Here is a 13,429-nt window from a genome sequence, read left to right as displayed (position 1 = left end):
TGCAGGGTTGTGTGTGTGTGTTGTAAGTGGTGTGTGTGTGTGTGTGGTGAAGGTGTGGGGTGAATGTGCCTGTGTGTGTGTGTGTGTGTGTTGTGAGTAGGGTATGGGCCTGTGTGTGCGTGTGTGTGCATGTGTGTGTGTGTGTGGTGAAGGTGTGGGGTGCATGTGTCTGTGTTGTGAGTAGGGTATGGGCCTGTGTGTGTGCACGCGTGTGTGTGCGTGTGTGTGTGTGTGGTGAGGGTGTGGGGTGCATGTGTCTGTGTACATGTGTGTGTGTGTGTTGTGAGTAGGGTATGGGCCTGTGTGTGCGTGTGTGTGCGTGTGTGTGTGTGTGTGTGTGGTGAGGGTGTGGGGTGCATGTGTCTGTGTTGTGAGTATGGCATGGGCCTGTGTGTATGTGTGCGTGTGTGTGTGTGCGTGTGTGTGTGTGCGTCTGGGGCTTCTGGCCCGTCCGCCGAGGCCCCCCCAGGGTGGCTGAGCTGCTCCCTCCCCGTCAGGGCCCCACGGCTGCCTCTCCCCTGGCTCCGGCTTCTGGGGCACCTGTGGAAGGAGCCGCCTCCTGACGTGCCCCTTGGGGTGGGGAATCTCCTCTTCCAGGGGCCAGTGGCCACCAGGACAGGCAGTGGGGGTGACAGGCAGGACGCAGCTAAATTATGTTTCCTTGGGGAGAAATGTCTCATCCTTCTGCTTCAGAAACACAGACACTTGTAAGCTCTTATCCTGTGCATTTCTGAAAAGTTTCAACTCATTTGAACATAACACTTAAACAAGAGTAAAAAAGAAACCAAGGTAAAACCTAACGCAGGTTTAAAAAATAACAGATAAAGAGTATATTTCTGTTTTCTGAATAGTCAGTTGGGGGAAGGCAGGAGAAGATTCTGGAAGGGAAAAGAAGGCGAGGGAGAGGAGAAACCGGCAGGAGAAGCTGTGAGGTGGCCTGGGCCCCGGTGACAGCGTGACTGCCCTGGCTCCGTGTGGACGCCATGCTCACCTTCCTCTGGGTCAGGCTGGAGCAGGGCTCGGGAGGATGCCGGGGCCCCGGGCCAGGGGAGCAGAAGTGTGTGAGGGTCTGCAGGACACTGCCTCCTCGGCACCGGGAAAGGCCTCGAGGAGCTCCTGGGCCTGCAGCCCAGCTGCTAGCAGCACACTGCCTCACTTCTGGAAGCCCCTTCCCTCTCCCAGCCTCAGTTCCCCCACCTCCAAAGAGCACGTCCGCCTAGACGAGGTCTCAGGCAGCTCCTGGGTTGGCTGGGCCCGGCTGCAGCCTCCGGCCCGGAGCCCTTGGGGCTGGGAAGAGATGCGAGGCTGTGGCCGCTGGAACTGAGAGCCCTGTCCCTCTGGGCCAGCGGCGCATCCCCCCACATGAAGGGGTGAGTGGGCAGCCCTGTGCATCGCCCATGCCCCCTCCCTTTGACCCCTGGGTGTCAGGCTCCAGCCCTCGCCTCCCTCTCTATCTGTGCACTCAGGAGCCTGCTGGGAAGGCTGTGGGTTGTGCAAATTTATCTTAAATTTCAAATTCAGGAAACAGCTTGAGTGGCTCATGCAAACTAAAATAGCTCCAGCGCACTTCCTATCTCATGGTAGGCACGTGTGGATTATTTTTTTTACCTAGTGATTTGTGGGGTACCCGCTACTATCACAGTACCTCTATTTCCAAGATATTCCTAAGTTTTAAATTATATTAATAATAATGAACCCCACTATCCCACATGCATTTAGCACCTGTTAATTCTAACTATTTTGCCAGCCCCTTTGTATATATTTCTCATCCTACAAACTTATCAGGTTAGTGTTTTTAGTCCTGTTTTGAAGATAAAGTTACAGAAGCTAAGAAGGGTTAAAAACAAACAAACAGCAGCTTGTTTTAAGGTGTTTGACTAAATGGGAGCCAGAGTTTCAGCTCAAGTCTGCCCAGCCCTCCAAGTCCCACGCTTTGCCTTCCACAGGCCCGCAGTGCTGCCAGACCACAAAGGAGGAGAATAAACTCCCTTCCCTGTCACGATTCCACGTGTGTCTCAGAAAAGTCGTCCTCGCCTGATTCCTTTGCCTCCTGGAGTCCCAGAGTCCTCCCTGCCCTGAGGTAAGCTCCATGCAGAGAATATACTCTATTTCCATTTCACACACTCTCTCTTTGCATTTCCAAAGTGCCGGATACTGTTCTAGAAACTTGCACATGCGTCATTAAATGGGAGAAGAGGTGATCATGTTCATTTTTTGGAGATCAAAATTGAGACTCAGAGAGCAGCAGTTGTTTACCCAGAGGCAGGGAGCACAGGAAGCCCTGTGACTTGCTTTGTGACCTAACAGTGCACAGCGTACAGTATGCTCTGCCGTCCGGATTTTGCCCGGGGCCCCCGCTGCACGTCCTGGCGCTGGGCTCCCACTGCTGCCCTCCGCGGCCCTCACTGCGTCTGCTGGCTGTGCAGAAAGGCTGCTTCTCCTGCCGCGTCCCGCCCTGCCCCAGCCTGCACCATCCCTGGCTCATTTTACTCGGCCCCAACTCCCTTGTTAGTTTCATGGCTCGTCACAGACATACAGATATCGTGCATTAGCTGCATATTACAGAAAAGAAAACTGCAATATGGTTTCCCCATCATCACACAAAAGGTGCACCCTCTGAGACTCAGCTCTGTGTTATATCCTCCTAGTCATGCTCCCACCCCTGCTCCACATTGGTCCATCCATCCATCCATCCATCCGGCTGTCCATTTATTCAGTAGATATTGAGAGCCCACAGTGAGCCAAGCTTCTTCTCTGGATCTGTTTCTGGGGTCACCCCAGTGAACTAAACAGACAAAACTCCCTGCCTCCATGAAGCATATCTTCTCTCAGAGAAATACGGGCTGTCCACACGTAAACAAGTAAGGTATGGAACGCGTGGTCCCAAGAGGGAAACAGAAGCAGAGACGGGTGTCCAGGTGAGGGTGCGTAGGGGGCGTTTGGGGAAAGAGTCGCTGTTTTAAATCAGGTGGTCGGAGAAGACCACACGAGGAAGTGACACTTGCGTGAGAGCTGGAGGAGGTGAGAAAACGAGCCATGCAGCTAACTAGGGCAAACGTGTTCCGGCCAAGGCCCAGCAAGTGCAGATGCCTGGCGTGGGGTGTACCTGGCATGCTCTAGGAACGGCCAGGAGGCTAAATGAGTGGACAAGTGGATGGGGGGCAGGCCCACGATCCCAGTGCCCCGCTGGGCCCCCCAGCTGAGAACCTGGCTGCATTTTGCCGTCTCCAGTGCACTGGTGTCCCCCAGCGCTGGCCCGCGCACCCTGTAGAGAAGGCCCCCAGCCCGTGCGGGAGGTCCGTGCTTCTGTAGGCCTGATGTGGCCTGGGGCAGGTCTGCTTTAGGGATAACTGGCTTCTTCGAGGCCTGGTTGAAGGGTATTTGCAATTCTTTTGATGAAAGAGGCAATTTGGGACGGACGCCGGCTCTGAACCCCAAACCGCCAGTTATTTTCTGGGATGCCTTTGGACAAGGTAGGGGCAGAACCTGGCGCCAGGAAAAAGCAGGAAGTGAGAGCCGTGGAGAGGAGAGTGTTAACTGGAGCCAAGCGGAAGGGAGTTCTCTAGAAAGCCCCGGGGACTCTCAGGCCGCCCTCTCCCTGCAGGGAGTCGTGTGTAGGAAGTGACCACAGGCTAGAACGAGGAGCCCTCGAGAAACCCTCCGAGTGTGTCAGGCCAGGACTTTCCGCTCACCGCTGTGCTGACTCAGAGGGTAGCAGGAGAGCCCTGGGGACCCGAGGGGAAGGCTTTTGTCCCTGGAGACCTTTCTGAAAAAAGAGCATTCTCCCCTGGCAGGGAATTTCCCCTCACAGAGCAGAACTCTGCTCTCTGAGCAGCTTGGGTTTCTTCCGAGGCAGGGAAAAAAAACCACAGGGACTGCAGTTGGGTTCAGCCAGGGGAGCAAAGAGGGCAGAGCCGAGCCAAAGCAGGTGGCATCTGGAGACCCGTCGGGCAGTGGCCTCGCAGTGTGTCCCTCCCCTTCAGTGGCAGAGCCACCGCCCTTGGGAACCCCACACCCCTCAGTCAGCACGTTGTGGGCTGGGGAGTGGAAGCTGGAGCTGGAGGACATCCTGCAGTTTGTGGGACAATGTTGGGGAATTCTGATGAGAGTGCTGAGACGGGGTCTTCGCCCAAGAGGAGGTGCGTGGCAGTGAGTGTACAACACGGTTATAAACTTGCAGATGTGTTCACTGAAGACAGTTGAGGGGCAGTCAGCCCTTCCAGCTGGGTGTCAGGTGGTAGAGTGTTAAAATTTTTAAAAACAAGGGAAAAGAAAAGGCTTGCCTTTTAACAATTCAGCAAATACGGACTGAGGATATCCTCTGGCAGGTTTTGTTTCAGGTGCTCAGGTGGACACAGCCGATGTGTGCTGCCCACGTGGAGCTGCCAGGCTGATGTGCCTGGTTTGAAGGAACTTTCTTCACCGCTTGAGATGGGAAGACTTGGTCTTCCTGATCTCCCAGACGTCTTGCTGTTTTTAAAGGAGGAAAGATTTCACAAATCTGACATTAAAAGAAGGAGGGTTAATTCTGTCCCTGCCGAGGACCTGAGTCTCATCGCCAGCCACACCCGCCCCCCGCCAGGATCCCCTCACCTTGTCCACAGATGGGCAGTGGTGGTTCCTGCTCCCCACCCCACCCCCAATCTCAGGGTCACCCTGAAGTAACAGGCTTTGAATGCAAGTTAAAAGCGCTGTACAGTTTGCAAGGTGTTAATCACACGTGGGACCTCTGTTTTCAAGTGGTGTCTGGTGAAAGGTTCTGGACGAAGTTGAACTTTTGTTCACAGCTCGTGTTTTACACACACTGCTTCTGGTTTGTGTCCGACCGCCGGCCTGGGCGTCCATCCAGCTTTCCAAATTGCTTTTCCTGATTTTAGATGTAGTGCTTGGTTTCTGTGTTTCGGGGTGCTGCTTCAAAAACGGCATGTGTACCTTGGGGGGGGCCCCCTGCTCTGGCTGGTGGATGTAACACGGTGGAGGAGGAGCCGAGGCCGGAGCCCAGGCGACAGGGGGCTTGGGTGCTACCCGAAACCCACCCTGCGGACACGTGGGGGCAGGAGGTGGTGGGAGGTGGCGAGAGGCAGCCCGGCTTGGGCCAGGGTAGGAAACCAACACTGTGAATTGTCGTGGGAAGCCACACTCAGGGTGCCAACACCCCCAGACCCTCCAAAAATAACTGTTGCAAGTTGAGTTTTCTGGTGAAAAGCTTAGCTGCTGCAGAGAGCCTTCCATATATGTCAGCATGCCGGGACGCAGCTGATAGAGCCAGCCTGAAATGTGTCTAAATAAATGATTAAGGTGATTCACTCGCCCCTGTGGAAATAAAAGCTTTTTTAAAAGGAGAAAGTTAGAGAAAAAGAAGAGAATACTTCAAAGGAAAAAGAACACCACGGTTTGAATTTAAAACAATGGGACAAGAAAATCGAATCAGTCACTCAGTGTTTGTATCTGTCGCTGTGAGCCTCTGCCCTGGACGGCAGGCTTGCTGCTTGGGTATCCAGGCCAGGGCCCTTTAAATCTGTTTTCCTGGTGCAATTCCATGCCCTTCCACAGTTGCCTTTCTCCGGGCCGGTTCCGTGCCTTCTGGGGCCTTCTGGGGTGGTTTGCCAGGTGGATGCTCCAAAGCTTGTCTGTCCCGCTTGGGAAGCCTGCCCATGCAGGGGGACGGCAGCCCATCTCCCCAGAGACTCTCCTGGAACCCGGCAGAGCCCCTCGGCCTTGGGGAGGAAGAGCTGAGGCCAGGAGCCCAGCTAGTGTGATGGGGCTGGAAGCTCTGCCCTTCACTTCTGCTTTTCTTCATTGGATGACATGTGCCCTTTGGGGCATCATCCCTGAGCTCGGGAACTGGTGCACAGAGCAGTGACTCTTATGACTTGCCAGCATCTTAGTAGATCTGCCATTTGCAGAAGGGATTGTTACCTTAAAGATGAACCGGTCTTGCTTTTAATCACCGTCTGCTGTGATAAAATATACAATTTTGTTCCTTTCACTGTCTTCCCTTTGCTGTTTGCTTCTGGGCAAACATGTCACGAGTCTCAGGTCATAGGGACTATCTCCATAAAATGGACAGAATCCCTTCTTTGCTGACTTCAACATAATACCTGAGAAGATGAAATGATTTAATCTGGGAAGATACAGTGTGTTAGGCAGTTTTGCTGTGGTAAGAAATAACCCCCAGATCTCCATGGTCGAAAGCCACAAACATCTGGCTTAGGCCACACTCCGGGGCTGCAGGTTGGCTTCTGTGCTGCTCTCCGCGTTTCTTCTCATCCTGGAACCAGTGCTGACAGAGCAGCTGCTTCTCGGGACGTGCTGTTCTCCCGACGGAGGGGAAGGTGAGCCAGGTGGCAGAACCTTGAAATACTTCCTGAAGTTTCTGCTGGCAAGTGGCGTTCTTTATGCTACTCACATTCGGTTCGCTCAATGGGTTGTCTGTCCAAGCCCCATATCGGCCGCCTCCCCCACCCCTGGAGGAGGGGGTGTGCAGGCTGCACAGTAGCTGGGGAAGGAGTGGGGTCCCCTCCTGCCCCCAAAACCTGGAGAACTTGTGTCTCTCATGTTCTTGGCAGAATAACCTTTGATGGTATCCTAGGAATTGAGCTTAGACCTGGTGTTACTGGTGTCTTGGTGAGGCACACTACACAGAAATGGAGGGAATGCTGTGTCCCTTACCCCCGTATCCTGAAAGCCTGGTACGCAGTCAGTATTCAGTAATGCTGGTTGCTCTGAATACATACATGAAGTCCCAGCTATGCCAATTCTCTGGGAACCCAAGAAAGTCAGATATAATTAATGTTCCCTGCTAGTCTATTTAAGACTAGAATATTTGGCAAAGCATATATTATAACTGTGTGCTAGAGAGAGAAACAGATTTTCTAGATTTATTTCTTAAATTCAAATAAAATCGCATCTCTGAAGCCTTTTTTCTTTCCTTATGTTGGACCTTGTGTCCTCACAGCAGAGACCCTCGTGGCGCACCTGACCCCGGGCCCAGCAGGGATGACAGCCTTGGCCGGGACAGGAGTAACGCCGTGTTTGACCTTGGTGGCATCATTCTCTGGGACGGTTCAATACATTTGTCTTTCCTCATTGCTTGCACGTGCTCTCTCCCTCCCTTTCTCTCCCCCTCCCTCCCTCCCTCCCTCTCCCTCCCTCCCTCCCTCTCTCTCCCCTCTCTCGCTTCCCCCCCACACTCTGCTCTTCCAGGAGCAGTGGGAGGCTCCTAAATTTGGAGAAAACCAGGCACCACGATTGGAGGAAGGGCCAAGGGCCATGTGGTGCGTGTGGCGGAAGTCATAGCTTTCGGTGGCTCTTCTCCCAGACAGCTGCACCCGTGAGCCGCCATCCCTTCGCTCTTGCTGTGTGGCTTTGGGCAAGTCGCTCAGTGTCTCTGTGCCTCACGCTCACACCTGCAAAACGTGGATGATAGTCATCAGGACTTCCCCAGAGAGTCGCCGGATGACTTAATGAGGGGCACACAAAAAGCGTGAGAGCCGTGCCTGCCCAGTGAGAGCGCAGGCCTCTCCTGAGCCTAGACACGCCTCAGGCCACGGCTACTCATTGGGAACGATTCTCTGTGTCTCTAGTCCTTTGGAAAGGGAGAGCAAATGTCAGGAATGAGGTCTGGGCAAGGCTGGGCTGTGAGAGTTGCAGCTGAGGGGCTGGGTGGGCTTGCTGGGCCAGCGGCCTTGTGGTCACACTCGGGAGAGTCCATGTCTGTTCTGGATGTGGCCATGGGCTTCTCACCACTGTGGGGACGTGGCAGGGGCTCCTGAGGAATGCCCAGTGAGGCTCAGCGGGCGCCCTGAGCCCTTGCCTGCACATACCTGGGGCCTCCAGGTGCGTCTGTGTGTGGCTGGCTCAGGTGTGCTCAGGCAGCATGCAAGTCTGAGGCCTCGCTGTGAAAACAGCTCAGGAAACACCTTCAGGGCCAGGTTACGGGGAGAGGGCCCGAGAGGCGAGGTGGCGGGGGGGTTGAGGGACAGACATCCCTCTTACCAGGGAACGCATGCGGTTGGAGACGCCTCGTTCACATAGAATATTCCCTGGGGGGTCATGGCAAACCGTCGTTCTCTATTTCTCCCTGAAACCCCGATTTGATCCCGCTCTGCGAGACCAGTGCGAACGACAATATGAGCCTGAAAATAATAAAACACCAGTCTACTTTATATTCTATAATTGAGATTTACCTTTTCTCCAATACACTTAAATAGTCTCATCCTGAGCGTCTAGACATTTCAGCATCCACTCTGACATCGAATTCTTTTGTCACCAGGATTAATAGCTTTTTGCAAGACAAAATGGCACGTTTAAAATGGCATGTTTTAGTAATAACAGTGAAAATACAACCATTATTTACATGTTACTCACTCCCCTTTGCTGGTGCTCGTGGGCTGACGCGGTCTGTGTGCAGCTCCCAGGATCCAGTCTGGGGCAGTTGCCTGGATTTGCGGGCGGCCTGCCCCCGTGGCAACCCCTGGGTCTTCCCAGCAGTTCTGCGAACCACGGCTTGTTATTTCTGCCCCTTTTGTGGAGGAGGGAGCCGAGGCTCTGGGTGCTCTGCAGACTTGGTGGTGTGGCTGGTGGACGGGCATGAAGCCTGGCCGGGCCCAACTTGGGTTCCTGAGGACGCTGTATGTCCTGGCCGCCGGGGGCCGAAGTGGACCAAGATTTGTATTAATGAAAACACGACAGGTGGCTCAAGGTGGCCGTGTGAAGGTAGCCCTGCTGGCCAGAGGGGTGACCCCCTACCGCACTGACCCTCCCCACCCCCCAGCCCTGCAGCTTGTGTGCAGAGTGGGGGGAGCTCAGGCTCCCGTGTGAGGCCTTCCCACCCCCCCACACACACACCCACAGTCACTTCTCCCCAAGACCAGCTCGCTACTCCTCCCTCGGGACACGCACGGCAGCGTTGGGGCTGGGATGACTGGGCCTGGTCCATCCGTCCATCCGTCCGTCCATCCGTCCATCCGTCCGTCCATCTGTCCATCCATCCATCCATCCATCCTTTCATTTGGTCAACAGATATTTATTGACAACTGACTGTGTTTCTGGCATTGAACCAAACAAACCTCGTGCTTTTATCACTTTGATGCATACGTATATATTTGCATTTATATTTGCATATATATTTGCATATTAATGTTGGGCAGTGCTGAGTACTATGAGGAAACAGTAAAGCTGGATAGTGGGTTATTCAGGGACAGCAGACTGAGGGGTGGGCTCTGTCCACACCCGAAGGAAGCGTGCGGGTGTTCAAAGCAGAAGGGAAAGAAAGTGGAGAGAGCTGAGGCCAGAGTCCTTGGCAGATTCAGAGATGGAGGAGAGGGCAGGGCGTCCGGACAGGAGTGAGGGTGGCCGCGAGTGGCCGGGGCGAGCTGGGGGGAAGCGGCTGAGGCTCTGTAGCACGTGGTTTTGGCCAGTTCGGACCCTCTCTGTTTCCAGGGCAACACTGAAGGTCCCCCTCACAGATGCCCCTCGTGGCAGCTGTCTGGACTAGGGGTATTCAGCGTGTCGTGGACCTGGCTGCGTGGAAAGTGGTTTTACTTGTCCAGCACGTGGGGGAAGTGGATGACACCATTGTGGTCAGAAGGGAGTGGCCCAGGGCTCTGGTCACCCCGAACCCACCAGCTGCTCCCCCCCCCACTGGAGACATAGATCAGCACAGCTTTGCCATGTGGTTGGAAAAATCTGATTTAGACCAAGCATTTACTTCACAGATGGGACACTGAGGCTCAGAGAGAAAAACGGAGCTACATGGTGACTTCTTTGAGGCCTTCCTGAACACAGCCGGCCTTACCATTTTGGCCACTCTGAATTCTTATTCATCTGGCATTTGTCACAAAGCATTAAGAACAGCTGCTGTGTGTGTGTGTGTGTGTGTGTGTGTGTACATGGACTTTTCCCATTTTCCCAACTAGATTTAAATCATCTGAGGACAGGGCCTTTGCCATGTGGCCTTTTTTTTTTCTTATATCTTCGGACACATGCCAGGGGGTGTCCGAAGAAGAAATGGCCACTGTAGCTGGAACAGAGTGAGGTCACACTTCAAAGCAGCTGCCGCGTCCTCGCCAGCGGGCCCTGGAGCCACCCTGGCCTGGTGACGCCCTTGTTTTAGACTCCAGTGACTCAGTGCAGCCACTCAAGTGATCTCAGGCTGGAGCCTTTCTGGTCTCAGGGCCAGCCTCCCTGGGTGACGGGGTGTATCGGCAGCTTGGTGGGTGTCCACCGTCACCCCATGTCAGCTCCCTGCCTTGGAGCCAACCAACAGGGTAAAGAACCCCGAGATGCTGCTTCAGGGAGCCAGGACATGGGGTGTACCCTTTAACCCTCCCAGCCTGCAGAGAGATGGAGTCAGCTTTTAGCCAGCAAATACTTATCGAGTGCATCGAAGCTGGACACGGTGCCAGGCTCTGGGAGAAGAGTGATGGCGAATGCTTTTCCGCCTCCAGGACTAGTCCGGTGGTGTACTCAGAGCACATTCCTATATCCTGGAGTTGCTCCCAACAGGGGCCTTCAGAAGGCATCATTCATTTCTTCATTCCTTGAACAGATGATTTAAAGACGCTTAACATATGTGGGTCAATGTCAGAACAAGACTGACATTGACCTGGCCCTGAACAGACTTAATAGGACGTCTAATTATGGGCTAATATGGACGGAATTTGGGATATTTATCATGGTAATACTTTAGCATAAAAAGTAAAAATATATAATTTAAACAGAGTTGTAGAGGGAATGCTCATATGTAAGTACTTACCAACTCTGGTATGTTTCATTTCCAACTTGTGTGTTAAAAAAATAGCTGTACATTGAAGCCCCTTGCTTTTCTTTGGGCAAGTCAGAAGCTGCCCAACTGTGTCCTTTTAGAGTTATCATACAGTCCAGGGCAGCTGTTATAAAGTAGGGCTGAATAAAGAAACCTTCCTCTTAAGGTGGTGAAGAGGTTATCCCTTCCGTCTTGGCTCGGTGGCTCCCCCAGCCTACGAGTGCCGTCCGGCAGCCTTTCTCCAAATGAAGACGAGCGACATTCTGTTCATCATTTAAGCCCCAGTTCAGAGACCACTGCCCAAGTCATTCTTTCCTGCCGTGAGTCAGAGTTCCAGGCACTAGGGATATGATACTTCAGTGAAAAAAGAAAAGTTGGCAATAAAATAATATGATACCTTTAAAGTGAAGGTAATAAAGTAACGTATCTTGCCTTCTAGTGAGTTAGAAGGTCAGAAGAACAAGGGGGAGAAATGGAGTGGAGCAAAAGGGATTTGCACGCTGGAGGTGGGTTCCAGCTACAAAGGGTGGTCAGCACAGATTTCATGGAAACGGGGACATTCGAGCAAGATATTCCAAAAAAAAATAGGAGCATACACCTACATGGAGAAACGGGTTCCGGGGGTGGGAAAGGCCAGCAGAGTGTGGCTGATGGATGAGAGGGAAAAGGAGAGGCCGGTGTGGTGGAGCCCAGAGCTCCGGAGGAGGGGGCAGTGCCGGTGACCTCCGAGGCTGTCGGGTGGGGACGTGAGGGCAGTGTGACGACTGTGGCCCTTAGTCCGAGTGAGAGGGGAGGCGTGGTGGGTTGGGAGCAGAGCAGGGGTGCGATCAGACCATGTTGGAGTAGCGTTAGTCTGGCCGCCGTGTGGGCAGACGGCCTTCGGGGGACAGGGGTAGAAGTGGGGAGACCCCCTGGGAAGCGCCTGCAGCCCTTCAGCTGGGCTGAGTAATGGGGGATGTGGATGGAGGCGGGATCTGTGTTACAGGTAAAGCCAAAAGGATTTCCTGGAGGATTGGATGAGGGATGTGAAATAAAGAGGAGGCAAGGATGACTCAGTGTTGTCCCGAGGAACGGGAAGAATGGAAATGTCGTTAACTGCGATGAGAAAGAATGTGGGCGAAGCCAGCTCGGGAAGGGAGACCAGGTGCTCAGCCGTGGGCCACGGTGAGTTTGAGTTAGACACCCAAGCGTGGGGTCCGAGTCGGCTGTCGGTTATTGCAGGCAAGGGAGAGGTCAGAGCTGGAAATATCAAAATATAGATGATATGAAAAGCCCTGAAACTAGGAGAGCTCGACAAAGGAATGGGTCCTGGTGGAGAAGTCTAAGGGCTGATTCCAAAGGAATGCCAGTTTTAAGAATTTTGGAAAAGGAATAGGAACCAGCAAAAGAGACTGAGAAAGCACGGTCATTAACTGGAAGAGAAATTAAGAGACCATGACCTCCCACAGGTCCAGTAATAAAGTCTAGAAAGGGTGCTGATTGGTCTGGTAAAGATGAGGACTGGGAATTGGCTGTTGGGTTTAGCAACATGGGGGCCAGCGGTGTCCTCCTTCAGGCCCTGATCCCACCCAGTACTTTTCCAGTGCATTCTGTATGTTCCTCTAGCGAGGCTCTTCTACGCTGAACACGCATACCTCATTTTATTGCGCTTTGCTTCATTGCGCTTCACAGCTGTTGTGGTTTTTATAAATTGAAGGTTGGTAGCAACCCTGCATCGAGCAAGTGTCAGCACCATTTTTCCAACAGCCTGTGCTCACTTCATGTCTCTGTCACATTTTAATTAAGGTCTGTACATTGTGTTTTTTTTTTTTTTAGACATAATGCTATTGCACACTTAATAGATGACAGTATAGCATAAACATAACTTTTATGTGCACCGGGAAGCAAAAACTTCTCGTGACTCTCCTTTTTGCACTATTTGTTTTCCTGTGGTGGTCTGGAACTGAGCCTGCAACATCTCTGAGGCTTGCTGTTTTGACGTGGTCCATTTATATAGCTGTGTCTCCCTCAGAATGGCTTTATTTCTGCAATTCTGGAGCCACAGCCACTAGTTTACTTACGTAATGTTAGGCAGTACCTGCTGTGTATCAGGAATTATGCTGGATCCAATGGGTATGTGAAGGTAAATTGGGCACACTTCTTGCCTCAAGGATGCTACAGTCTAAAGAGAAGAGCAAGGTGTATAGAATCTGTTATAACACAAGAAGTTGATCAAAGTATAGTAAATCTATGGGGGTTCAAAGGACATTGGAATTTTCGTGGGAAATAAGATTGACTCTGTGGCTGAAGTGGCTTTTAATTTGGTCCTGGAGGATGAATAGGATTTGGAATGGAGGAGTTGGAGTTGGAAAGTATTTTAGGGTGAGGGACATAGAATTGTTAAGAGTATATGGGTGGGAAGGGGGCCTGAGCTGGATGGGAGGGAGAGACTAGAATTTTGGCTAGGGACCCAAGGAAAGAAGGCCTTGGAAATTAGCGCTTGGGCTCTAATTCTTAGGCAGTGGGGAAATGATGGAATGTTTTGGAGCCATGGAGTGATGCAATAATAGCTGTGTGTGCAAAGCAGGTCAGGAGAAAGATAATAGGGCCTAAATAGGGCAGCGGCAGCGGGAATAAAGAGGAGGCAGTGGATGCAACAGTCCAGAAGCAGAAGCCCGGGAC

At 52.7% G+C, this 13,429-nt stretch overlaps 1 protein-coding gene across 5 annotated transcripts in view; it reads left to right on the top strand.

Moving 5' to 3' along the window:
* CYRIA (CYFIP related Rac1 interactor A) overlaps positions 1–13,429 on the top strand; it is a 108,430-nt gene that overhangs the window by 9,658 nt on the left and 85,343 nt on the right. For all 5 annotated transcript variants that reach the window (XM_037813232.1, XM_037813235.1, XM_037813231.1 and 2 more), the window contains exon 2: positions 1,947–2,080. The gene's annotated coding sequence lies outside the window, so the exon portion shown is untranslated. The remainder of the gene's footprint in view (positions 1–1,946; positions 2,081–13,429) is intronic.

The sequence above is a fragment of the Choloepus didactylus genome, chromosome 20 (assembly GCF_015220235.1).
Source record: "Choloepus didactylus isolate mChoDid1 chromosome 20, mChoDid1.pri, whole genome shotgun sequence".
Taxonomy (NCBI): domain Eukaryota; kingdom Metazoa; phylum Chordata; class Mammalia; order Pilosa; family Megalonychidae; genus Choloepus; species Choloepus didactylus.
This window is presented reverse-complemented; position numbering and strand designations above follow the sequence as displayed.